We start from the raw sequence: 13,159 nt of genomic DNA, 5'->3' as shown, positions 1-13,159 counted from the left end.
CTGGATCGTAGGGTAGCTCTATTTTCAACTTTTTGAGGAACCTCCATACAGTTTTCCAGAGTGGCTGCACCAGCTTGCATTCCCACCAACAGTGTAGGAGGGTTCCCCTTTCTCCGCATCCCCGCCAACATCTGTCGTTGTTTTAAAAGATAGGTTATAATTTATCAAATGGACACATGGGAGAAGGGCTAGAGAGTTAGGAAAGGCCAGATGATCCAGGGTTCATGGATCCCATGATAAATCCTGGAGCTCAGATTTTATCTTGTAGATGGTTGATTGCTATAGAAGGCTTTTAAGTGGGGAAAATTTTTTATTATTACAGAACTCAATGGTGACAAATTGGGAAGGGGGAAAAGAAAGGATGTCAAGTGAATAACTTCCTCATTTTCTCCTTGGGTGATTGAGTTGATGGTTATACTAAAGTCCCGGATTGTTGAAGCTCTAGTATTGAGTATGTCAGAAAGTATAGATCTCTTCCTCAAATTTGATTAAAGTTGAGTACCCTTATACTAGAGAAGTGAATATTGCATAACCAGATGCCTTACTAACACTGAATGAAGTTGGATTTTTATGTAAGGGAACCATCCAAGTTCATTGAACTTTACTTTTCTATTAGGAACATTTCATTTTTAGCTAAGGCAAAAGTGGGTCAAGTACTGGGACACATGGCTCTGAAGGGCCATCAGATGAGATCTACAGCTGGGCCCTTAGCCTCTCATAAAGACTGTTTCTGCCTATTTAAAACATCCTCTAGGCTTGATCAAAATCAAAACCATTTTGAAATGTAATGAATTATTTTATTTTGTGCTGAATTGCTACTTGTCAAAACCTCTTACATGGAACAGGATGTTTGAGAACTGAATTCACTGGGACCTTTGCATGATATTTTGTGCTTAAAAAAAAAAGGAAATGAGAGTCTTACAGAACAGATATATTAGAGGTATATTTTTTCAATGACAAAATGCCTGCCTACTACCTTTAAATGTTTATTTACTCTTCATTAACTATTTGACAGAAAGTCAGGGGAAGCAAGAGTGAAACTTTAGCATGGAAGCCTGTGTCCAACTGAGTCATAATCCTTTTCAAGTTATCATGATGGATTTGTGGCATTTATGAAACAATCAAAAAGTTATCAGGAATATAAGTCAGAATTCTCAAACATAGGTCTTTTGTTTTGTTAAGAATCACTGGTGAAATCACTTAACTTTGCTAAGGAAACAAAGAGAATACCTGTTAGTCTTTATTTATTTTTAAATGTGCAATACTTACACACAGTAAAAACAGTCCAAACTACAAATATGTGTACACTAAAAAATCCCCTTTCTACCTCTAACCTCTTACCCAGATGCACTCATGCGTTCCAGTTTCTTGGATATCTTTCCATAAATATTCTATTGCATGTAATAGTGGTTCTCAAAGTATGGCCCAAGGGCTCCTAGGAACTCCATGACCCTTTCATAAGATCCATGCAAGTTCAAAACTATTTTCATAATAATACTGATAAAATCACCAGTTATATTAACAAATATCTAACAATTCCACTTCCAGGAATTTTGTACTTAGACATAATGATGCCAACAGTGTCTGAGAATACCTGATTCTTAAATCCTTGTCAACACAGTTTTTCCTCAAACATTTTGCTTTTGCCCAGCAGATAGGAGAAACATTTTATCTCATTGTAGGTTTATTTATCTTATTATGATTGTTGTTAAGCATGTCTTCATATATTTTAAAACCATTACATTTTACTTTTATGTAAACCATATATTTTCACTTCTTTAAAGAGAATCTCAGCACCTTGGTTCAGGTAATCTTTAAATTTCTGAATATAATTCTTAGACAAATTAATGTAACCCTTCAGTTTTCCCTTTTGGAATGAACTTAGTACCTCAAACTCTACCAGTCCTTCAGCTCTGACATTTAGCCTCCAAACAGTAACAGATACAATTGAGCTATGTAAGAAGTTAGCTTAGAATGTTTACGTTACAGTGATTGAACTGTTTGTAATATAACTAAAACTAGAGGGTTGAGCAAAAGCAGTTTGCAACAATAGATCATAATGTAATGAAAAACTTTCTTTTGATATATGTGCTGTTTCCTTTACCTGTCCTTTGTGGAAAACAATGAGGCACATTATTCCTGGATCTGTCATCATTTCCTATAGTTCAGTGGACAAGTTCCTCAAGATCTTGTACTTTCTGTTTACCAGAGCTTTGCTTTCTTAGAGCCAAAGCAAAGGGACATTTCTGTAGACTTTTATTAACAATCTTGAGCTTAATAATAACTTGGAGTAATTTCAGAAATGAGACTATTCCATGAAATAATAGGACTGCATTAGAGTCACTATCTTTTTAATATGATGGGACTTCTCACCCAACACATATGTGAAGATTGTCTAACAAAGATCACAGCCACATAATTGACATGTCTGTTTTGAGTCCTCTGGTGCAATTGAGTCTGCAAAGGAGGACACAACAAAGGAAACTATGAGGAAGAGTCACAGCAACATAAAAGGTGATCAGGGCAAAGCACTGCTCTTTCAATGTCTATCTGCTGGGCTTATTTCGCAAAACATCTTTAGGAGCCTCCCACTGCTAATTTTTAACAAAAGTAAGTCAAATGAAAAAGTAGATGGTTTACCTTTATTTCTTGCTTCATTCTTTAGTTGGCTATAATGACTGGAGAAATGTTATTTGTTTAGATATAATGATAGTGGAGAAGAGTGAATTGATTGATCAACAAATGTACAGGTTCTAGTAAGTGCCCACTATGTACTCAACCCTGTGTTAGGTGCTATATAAGACATGACACCTATTTTCAGGGGAAAAAATGTGTAGGGGAAAATAGTCATTGAGCTCATATCAGGCACTTTGCTAAATCTTTTACACATGTTGTTTCATATAATGCTCAAAATAGCTTTGTGAAGTAGATACTATTAGTTGTTCTTAGTGGATATGCAGTTTAAGGCTTAAAGAAGAAGTTTGCCAAAGGAGACATGACTAATAAATGGCAGATTCAGGATGCAAATTTAAGTCCATTTGGCTCCAAAGTTTGTGTTCTTTCCATTAATCATGTTATCTCAGGTTATGGAGATACATCTAATACAATTAAAATACTCAGAAAGCATTCTGTGGTAAAGTTAAACATCCTGTGGTTGAGTGTGTGTGTGTATGTGTGTGTATGTGGGTGTATGTGTGTGTTGAAGTGATTCAGTGTGAAGCAGAGTAATTAGCAGAAAACGCTCAGAAATGAATGGGCTACAGTAGGCAGTTATGTGATTCAGGAGAATTAAGGGGAAGGGCATTCAAGACAGAGGCTGCAAAATGAGCACACGATCGAGGAAGGAACAAGCAGTATGTGTTTGTGGGATTAATCAATCTAACTTAAACATGAGGAGTTGTAGAAAATGAAGTTGGATAGGAAGGGTAGAGATAAATTATGGAGGACCTTAAAAGTTAAAGCATATAGCTTAGGCTTTTTGGACTTGGCAGTAGAGAACCATAGAAGGTTAGGCGGATTCCTTTGGCAGGTGAGTTTGGTGGCAGAATGACTACACCTGAGGTTATTGAAGTAGTCTGATGTGAGGTTAGGTGAGTGTCTTTTCACATGAAAGTATTTGAAAAAGATAGGTTTCTAAAGACATAATTTCTCTATGCTTTAAATTATTTGTTTTAGGTCAAACTGATTAGCTCTTGGTAAATGGGTAGGCAGATGTAAAGTGAATTCCATTACTTGGGGTATGTGTGAGTTAGTGATATCTAAATCACTAGGGCTAAATCTAGGGAAACATTTTTCAAACTGTGGATTATGACCCATTCATAGGTTATAAATCAGTGTTGAAGATTGTGATTGGTGTTTTTTAACTGAAATAGAAAATAGAATAGGATAGCATTGCAGGTGATAAAATAAAGTTTGTGAAATTTTATGTCAGTTATGTGTGTATGTGTGTGCACACATGTGTATTAAAGTCATGACATAGAATATATTTATTGCTATGGCTTGTGGGAGAAAAAAGTTTGAAACTGACCTAGAACATAACACTGAATTACATCTTTTTTTTTTTACCCACGTAAATTGTCATTGTCAAAGTCTGCATGATTGATTTGAACATTAATTGACAAGCCCCATCACTGTTCTTCTGTTCAGGACCTCTTTACCTCTTGCTCAGTCTATTTCTTACCACCCAAACAGACCTGTATGCCTTCAGTCTCACACTACCAATCCATTGTATACCCAGCTGCCAGATCAATCTTTCTAAAGCACTGCTTGCATGATATCATTCCCCTTTTCCAAAATAAAAAAAAAAAAGGTCCTTCATTCATTTATTTAATATTCATTCAGCATTTGCTAGCTGATCACCTAGGAAATGAAGCCCAAACTCCTGGTTTAATAAGATATGCAAAACCTTTCATATTCTTGCTCCAGACTATCCTTCCAACTGTATTCATAACTATAACACAACAGAGACCCCGGGGATCATCTTAACTGTACTACTTGTTCTTTCCAGAATACATGTATTTTTATTCCCCCATGCCATTCCCCGTTTACTTGTCCTTCTCATTCTTTAAGGTTCATGACAAATACTATCTCTTCTATCAAGCCTTTTATAATTCTGAATTTGCTGTGCATACTTAGTTTCTCCTCTGGATCCACACAATACTTTTTGCCACCCATGTGAGACGCATCACATTTTGTCTTGCATTATGTTAATCGGGTTTATTCCCTTTTCTAGATTGAAAAAAAAAAAAAAAACTCTTGCAAGTGAGAGTCACTTCTTTTTCACCTCTGCAGTGGAAGTGATACCTTGTATATAGTAGATGATCAGTAAACAACTGCTAAATAAATAAAAATACTGAATTCATGGAGTGCCTGGATGGCTTAGCTGGTTAAGTGTCTGACTCTTGATTTCAACTCAGGTCATGATCTCAGGATTATGAGTTTGAGCCCTGCATCAGGGTCCACACTGGGCATGGAGTCTGCTTGGGATTCTCTCTCTGCCTCCCCACCACCCCACTTGCACATGCGCACACTCTCTCTCTTAAAAAAAAAAACCAAAAACTGAGTTCATGCCACAGTTTAGTATCTTTTTTTTATTTAAGCACAATGACATTGTACAGTTCAGCAAAGTATTTTCCCAATATTTTTCTCAGTGTTACTAATAGCATGAGACAGAATGGACCAAAAGAAAGAGTATTAGGCTAGGAATCAGAAGACCTCAACACTAGTTTTGGCTCTGTCACCAGAAAATTCTGTCACCTTTAATATGCCATTTGATCTCTCTGGCTCTTTTGGCTTAAGGTACTGATCCTATAAAAATATGGGGCTAGTCTAGTTAACTTAAGATCTTTAATAACATTTAATCCCAGGTTATTTACTATGTGAATTTCATTCACCCAACAAATATTTATTAGGTCCTTATTGGAGATACAGCATTGAACAAAACTATATACTTCCACGGACCTGACATTATGACAATTGAGACAAACAATAAATAAATAGAATATGATATAGTAAGTTAGTAATAAATGCTAAAATAAAAATAAAATAGGGCAAAGGGAGGAAGAATGACAGGAAAGTTCTCTCTGGGGAGGTAACATTTGATCAGAAGTCTATATAAAAATGAGAGATCTGGGGGGGAACCTTACCAGATAGATGCAACTGTTATGTAAAAGCCCTGAGATCAGAATGTGCTTTGCTCTTTGCAAGAACAAAATGAATTACAGTATGTCTGGGCCATAGAGAGCAAGAGGTTGAGTAGTAGGACATGAGGTCAGAGAGTGCTATGGACTTAATGTTTATGCCCCCACCATTTATATGTTAACACTTAATGCCCAATATGATGGTATTTGGAGGTGGGGCCTTTGAGTGGTTAGGTCTGGAGGGTGGAGCCCTCATGAATGGGATTAGCATCCTTATAAGAGAAGTCAGATGCCTATGAACTAGGAAGTGAGCCTTCACTAGACACTGAATCTGCTAGTGCCTTTTTCTTGGAATTCCTAGCCTCCAGAACTGTGAGAAATAAATTTCTGTTATTTATGTAATTCAGTCTATGGTATTTTGTTCTAACAGCCCAGATGGCAGAAAATAGAAAAGTAGTCAAGGACTAGATCATATGGAGCCTTTTCAGTAGGGTAAGGAGTTAGAATGTTATTCGAAGCATAATGGGAAACCATTGGAAAACTTTAAGCAGGGGTGTGACATGATCTGCCTTACACTTTAAAATGATCACTCTGGCTGCCCTTAGAGAATAGATGGTAAGAGTGGAGTCAGGGAGACTGACTAGGAAGCTATTATAATAGTTTGTTCAAGAGATGATAATTGAGGCTGGTCACAAGCCATGCGCTGCTGTGGTGAGAGGGTGTCAGGCTTCCTGAGGCAGCTGAGCAGCCATGCCAGCCTCAGAGCATGGAGGAGGAGGGGTGGGTACCACAGCCTGTGAGAGGGCACTGGAGCATGAGGTTGGAGAGAGGATCCATGGGTTCACCATAAGGCAGATAACGTCTGTTCCTGAACTGTCCCTAACTGCAGTGAAGCTTAGCCATGACAGCACAGGAGTGAAATACTTACACTTGGCCAAAGAAGACACAAACATCTTGTTCAGTGTGTAGTTTCACACCACTCCCACGGACAGCACTGGTATTCCACATGTTCTGGAGCATACAGTTCTATGTAGCTCTCAGAAGTACCCATGTAGAGATCCTTTCTTCAAAATGTTAAATACGTGACTGTCTACTTTTATGAATGCCTTCACAGCTAGCAATTATATTCTGTACCCATTCTCCACACAAAATCCCAAGGACTTCCCAAATCTCCTGTGTATTTAGATGCAGCCTTTTCCCCATGCTTGCAGGAACTAGATTTCTGGCAGGAAGGATGGTGATTAGAACCTGAGAATCTGAGGGACCCCAGACACCCTTGACCTTTAAAGGAGTTGTCTTTAATGAAATGAAGGGAGCATTTACAGATAATGAGAAGATATTCTTTTTTTTTTTTTTAAAGATTTTATTTATTTATTTGAGAGAGAGAATGAGATAGAGAGAGCATGAGAGGGGGTAGGGTCAGAGGGAGAGGCAGACTCCTTGCTGAGCAGGGAGCCCGATGCGGGACTCGATCCCGGGACTCCAGGATCATGACCTGAGCCGAAGGCAGTCGCTTAACCAACTGAGCCACCCAGGCGCCCATGAGAAGATATTCTCACAGTACCTTTGGAACCGACTCCTGCCCACCACGCATACTTGATGATCTCTGATGGCCATCCATTGTGCATCCCAGACCTCACATGGAAGCAACTTAAACAGTTCCATGCTATCCATTATCACTCCAGTAATGCTAGGTAATATTTCATTTTTAAAGTTTAATTAATGGTGGGATGATTAAGAGTTGACTTTTTTGCATACACTGAATGACATGGCTTCTCTCACATTTGGCAAAGAATTGTTTGCTCAAAGAACTATGTAAATTAGGTGATTCTTCAGTTAATGGATTGTCCCTCTCATTTACTTGGACGCTCATTCTGAAAGTCTACAACAAAAACTCTTACGTGCCCAGCATGATAGTGACACCACCTCCTAAAGGAGGAGCCTCTGCTGCCACCCTCCCTCCCCTGCGTCTCAGCTTTATGATGTATAACATGGGGATGATGGCTATTGTTTCCCTTCTAAGGCTGACAGGACCAGGAAAGATTGTAACCCCTGTTAGGGAAGTGCTCCGGAAATGGCAGTTGCCCTTACTAAACCTTGGATACTTGCTTTTTGATAAATTCCTTGTTTCAGATGTTATTGATAATAAAACACTAATGTGTACATTTATAAATAAATAAAACACTTGCGTAAAATAAAAAAAAGATGATATTTGATTAGACTAATTGATGGCAGTGGACATGGAGAGAAGTAGATTTAGGATATAATTTGTAGGGAAAATAGCCTGAACTTGTTAATGGGTTGGATGTGGGGGATGAAGGAAAAGAGGGTATTAAGGGATGACTCTTACATTTCTTGCTTAAGCAACTGGGTGGGATAGTGATACCATTTACTAAAATGGTGAAAACTGGGAGTGGGAGAGAATAAGTTGGAGGGTTCAGGCTGGAAATTGAATAAAGAGTTCAGTTTGTGATATGATAAATTGAAAATATCTTTTAGATATTTAAATGTAGAAGTAAAATATGTAATTGGATATATGAGTCATGAGTTTGGGGAGAATTCAGTACTGGAAATATAATTTTAAGGGCCGTTGCTATATAAATAGGACCTCAGAAGTCATCTTAGCTAGGGAAGAAAAAATATATATACATATTCATAAACATACACCTGAGGTATAAAGAACTTCAACATTTGCACACTGAGTAGAAGAGTCAGCAAAGGAGAGTGAGAAAGAGGGGCCAATGAGTATGGATGTTACAGAAGCCAAGAGAAGGTACTGTTTTGAGTTGATGGAGTGATCATCTCTGGCAAATGCTGCTGAGAGTTTGAATAAGTTGAGGACTAAGAATTAATCATTATGTATGGCAACATATAGGTCATATGGACACCTTAACAAAAGTTCTTTTTAATGTGATGGTAGGGACAAAAGCCTAACAAGAACGGGTTGAAGACAGACTAAGAAATGAAAGGGGAGAAAATGAGTATAAACAACCCTTTTGAGAAATTTTGCTATGAAAGAGAAATTAAGGAATAGCTGAAGAAAGATGTGGACATCAAAGAGGCTTTTTGTTTTTATTTGCAGGAAGATAAGATACAATGCTGATAAGGTCCCTATCTTGTGAGAACTACGCGCAGTCCTACCATTCTCATGTACATATTAGATCAATTTTTTAAAATACACTTTATGCCTTAAGCACCACTGGTGACAGGTTTCATTTAAAAAATACCTCTTTTCCGGGGCGGCTGGGTGGCTCAGTGGTTAAGGGTTTGCCTTCTGCTCAGGTCATGATCCCAGGGTCCTGGGATTGAATCCTGCATGGCTCCCTGCTCAGTGTGGAGTCTGCTTCTCCCTCTCCCCCTCCCCCGACTTGTGTGCATGCTCTTTCTCGCTCAAAAATAAATAAATAAAAAATCTTTAAAAAATATCTCTTTTCCTTCATTTTTATTTTTCCCTTTCTTCCTCCCTCCATCCCTCCCTCCCTCCTTCCCTTCCTTTTCTCTCTCTCTTTCTTTTTCTCTCTCAATAAAAAAAAAAAAAAAGCCAAAATTCTCACTTGGCAGGTCTTCACTGCTCTTTGAAATGCTTTGTATTCCCTTCTAAATGGAAATTCTCAAATCTATTTTGAAGGTACCAGGTTCATGAGAAAACAAAAACTACAAGCTACTGTTGCTGTATAATAAGATTGATCCTTTATTATGGCTGATATTCCACACTGTGGGTAAATAATTTATTTATTTTTTAAAGATTTTATTTATTTATTTGACAGAGAGAGACACAGCAAGAGAGGGAACACAAGCAGGGGGAGTGGGAGAGGGAGAAGCAGGCTTCCCGCTGAGCAGGGAGCCTGATGTGGGGCTCCATCCCAGGACACTGGGATCATGACCTGAGTTGAAGGCAGACGCTTAATGACTGAGTCACCCAGGCACCCCTGTGGGTAAATAATTTAATTTATAACATTTAGAGATAACTTATAAAGGCCTAGGTTACAAAATTAAATGGGAGACCTGCAAGGGACATCTGCTTGAGGCAGAGGAATGTTATTTTTTCATACCATAATTGTATTTACTAAGACTGATAGGGAAATAACATTTTAAATCCAGCTTTTTAAAATTTTGAGTATTTTTCCTTTTCTTGCTTGAGCAATTAGATGGCATTCCTTATGATTACACAGGTTCAGTTCCTAACCCTTCAATTTTAACTACTTGGTGTGGAGTTGAAATGTTTCAAACATGGTATAGTGAACTCCCATATACCATTTGACAGAATAAATTTTTTTACACAGATGTACATTTTTTGCCTTACTTTTTCATTCTTGATATCTCTATCTATATAGATATATATCTATATCTATATAGATATAGATATATCTCTATGTAGATATCTAATTTGTAACATAGACATTATATATTATGTCATTATATATTATGATATATAATTATAACATTATGTATATATATATTTCTTCTGAACAATTTGAGAATTGAAGATATTATGCCCCTTTAATCATGTATACTTCAGTGTGTATTTGTTAAGAACAATCTAGTATTTTCTTACGTATACCAAGGTACAGTTATCAAAGTCAGGAAATTTAACACTGATATATTAATTTTGTCTAATTAGAAGCCCATATTCAAATTTGGGTAATTGCTTTAATCATGTCTTTTATAGCCAACTTTTTCCCCTAATTCAGGATCAAATTCAGGAGCACACATTGCATTTAATTGTCATATCTATTTAGTCATCTTTAATCTGGAACAGTTTTTTAAGACTTTGTGTTCCTTGATTTTGAAAATTTGGAAAGTATAGACCAATTATTTTACAGAACGCCCCTCAATTTGAGATTGCCTGATGTTTCCTCCTAATTAGGTTTAGGTTATGCATTTTTTTTTTTTTTAAAGATTTTATTTATTTATTTGACAGAGTTAGCAAGAGCAGGAACAGAAGCAGGGGGAGTGGGAGTGGGAGAGGGAGAAGCAGGCCCCCCGCCGAGCAGGTAGCCCGATGCGGGGCTCGATCCCCGGACCCTGGGATCATGACCTGAGCCGAAGGCAGACGCTTAACGGCTGAGCCACCCAGGCGCCCCAGGTTATGCATTTTTGGTAGGAATATCACTAAACGGAGATTGTGTCCTTTTCAGTGCATGTTATTAGGAGGCATATGATGTGGGTTTGATGACTTGGTAAGGTACTGTCTATCCTCCAGTTTTCTCCACAATGGAGTTAGTTTTTTTCCCTTTACAAATAATTAGCAATTTGTGGGGAGACATTTTGACATGTATATATTCTTTGCGTTATCAAACTTATACCTACTAGTTTTAAGAATCTACTGATAGTTTTCTAACTCCAGCATTTCTTTTTCTATGAGTTGACATTTCACTATTAAGAAGTTTCCTTTCTCCCCTACTTATTTCATTATTTAAATCAATATGGACTCCTGGATTCTTACTTATTCAGTGGGTTATAGTCCTTTATAAATACCTTTTTGATATGCAAATTGTCCCAGAATTGGCCAGTAGGAACCTCTTCTGTCTGGCTCCTGTGTCTCTTTAGCACATCTGGTCTACATTTATCAAGCACTTTCTTACTTTATGGTGCAACAAGCTGTTCCAGGCTCATATTATTCTTTCACTATTCCATACTTAAAACCAGCTTTTTTTTTTTCCCCATGGGATTCTGATTACTTTAAGTGAGGAACAATATTTAAAAAAACAAGATCTGGACACTAGATGTGCTCTTCCAATAAGCTACATCATTGTTTCTAGTCCTCAGCAGACAGAATGAGAAAAGACATATTTTTCTATCTATTTATTAAAACTGTGAGTTCACATGAGAGACGATGGACTCTGAAAAACAAACTGAGGGTTCTAGAGGGGAGGGGGGTGGGAGGATGGGTTAGCCTGGTGGTGGGTATTGAGGAGGGCACATTCTGCATGGAGCACTGGGTGTTATGCACAAACAAAGAATCATGGAACACTACATCTAAAACTAATGATGTAATGTATGGGGATTAACATAAGAATAAAAAAAAATTAAAAAAAAAAAAAAAGAATGGCTAAACTTAACAACCCAGGAAAAAAAAAAACCAAAAAAACTGTGAGTTCATACTGATACCTCCAATTCCATTCCAATACCACAGAGAACATTCTAGTCTTCCCCTTTTCCATATTTTTAACTTTTTACTAAGAGAAATGTGGCTCCCAGTATCCTCAGTAAATTTACTCAAGACTAGAATATATAGAAATTAGAATATACAGTATTTAGAATTGCTGACCCATTCCATTATGTTAAGGTAGCTTACAAAGAAGGATTTGATATTTGTTTACAATTCTTTTTATTTTTGTTGACATAAAATTTACATGATATGAGATGCTTAAGTCTTAAGTAATTTGGCCAATGGCGACAGCCATATTATCCACACCCCTACCAAGATTTAAACCATTTCATTCACCCCAGAAAGTTCTCCTGTGTCCCTTCCAAGTTAATGCCTCTCTTCTTTGTTGGGGTACTCAGTGTTCTGAGTTTTTTACCAGAGATTATTTTTGTCAATTCTAGAACTTTCTATAAATGGAAACATACACTAGGTAGTGTTTTATATCTGAGAAATTTGTCCATGTTATTGAGTGTATCAGCAGTTCATTCTCCTTTACTACTGAGTATCCATTCTCCTGTTGATGGATATTCGTGTTGTTTCTGTTTTTGAGAAATTACGAATAAAGCTGTGAACATTCTTGTACAAATCTTTTTATGAGGATATATTTTCATTCTTCTTTGGTAAATACCTAGTAGTAGAATTGCTGGTTCAAAGAATAGATGCATGTTGAACTTTAAAATAAACTGTCAAATATTTTGCCAAAATGATTGTATCATTTTATTTCCCATGAACATTGTGTGAGAGTTCCAATAACTCTATATCCTTCCCTCATTTGGTATTCTCTTTGCCATCATTTCATTCTTTTTCATTCTAGTAGGTAAGAGGTGGCATCTTATTGTGGTTTTAATTTCTATTTCCCCGATGACTAATCACAGATCTTCTCTTGTGAATGTCTTTTTAAATTTTAGATTCCTCAATAAATTTTTGGTTCATTTTTAAAAATTAAGATTTTTTTCCTTATCACTGGGTTGCAAAAGGAGATTTTTTTCTTTTTCTTTTTCTTTTTTTTAATGAGAGGGAGCACAAAGGAGAGGCAGAGGGAGGGGGAGAGAGAGAATTTTAAGCAGGCTCCATGCCCAGCATAGAGCCCGACACAGGGCTTGATCCCACAACCCTGAGATCATGACCTGAGCCAAAATCAAGAGTCTGGTGCTGAGCTGACTGAGCCACCCAGGTGCCCCTGTAAAAGGAGTTTTATATATATATAAATGTTTGATGGAATCTATAGTGAAACCATCTGGACCTGGATGTATTCTTTGTGGAAAGGTTTTTGTACTTGAATTTATTTGCTAGATCTAGGGCTATTCAGATTTTTCATTTCATTTTTTTCAGCTTCAATAACTGTGTTTTTTAATTTGTCTATTTTATC

This window comes from Leptonychotes weddellii, chromosome X (assembly GCF_054177405.1).
Source record: "Leptonychotes weddellii isolate Sample4059 chromosome X, ASM5417740v2, whole genome shotgun sequence".
Taxonomy (NCBI): Eukaryota; Metazoa; Chordata; class Mammalia; order Carnivora; family Phocidae; genus Leptonychotes; species Leptonychotes weddellii.
Note: the sequence above shows the minus strand (reverse complement) of the source record.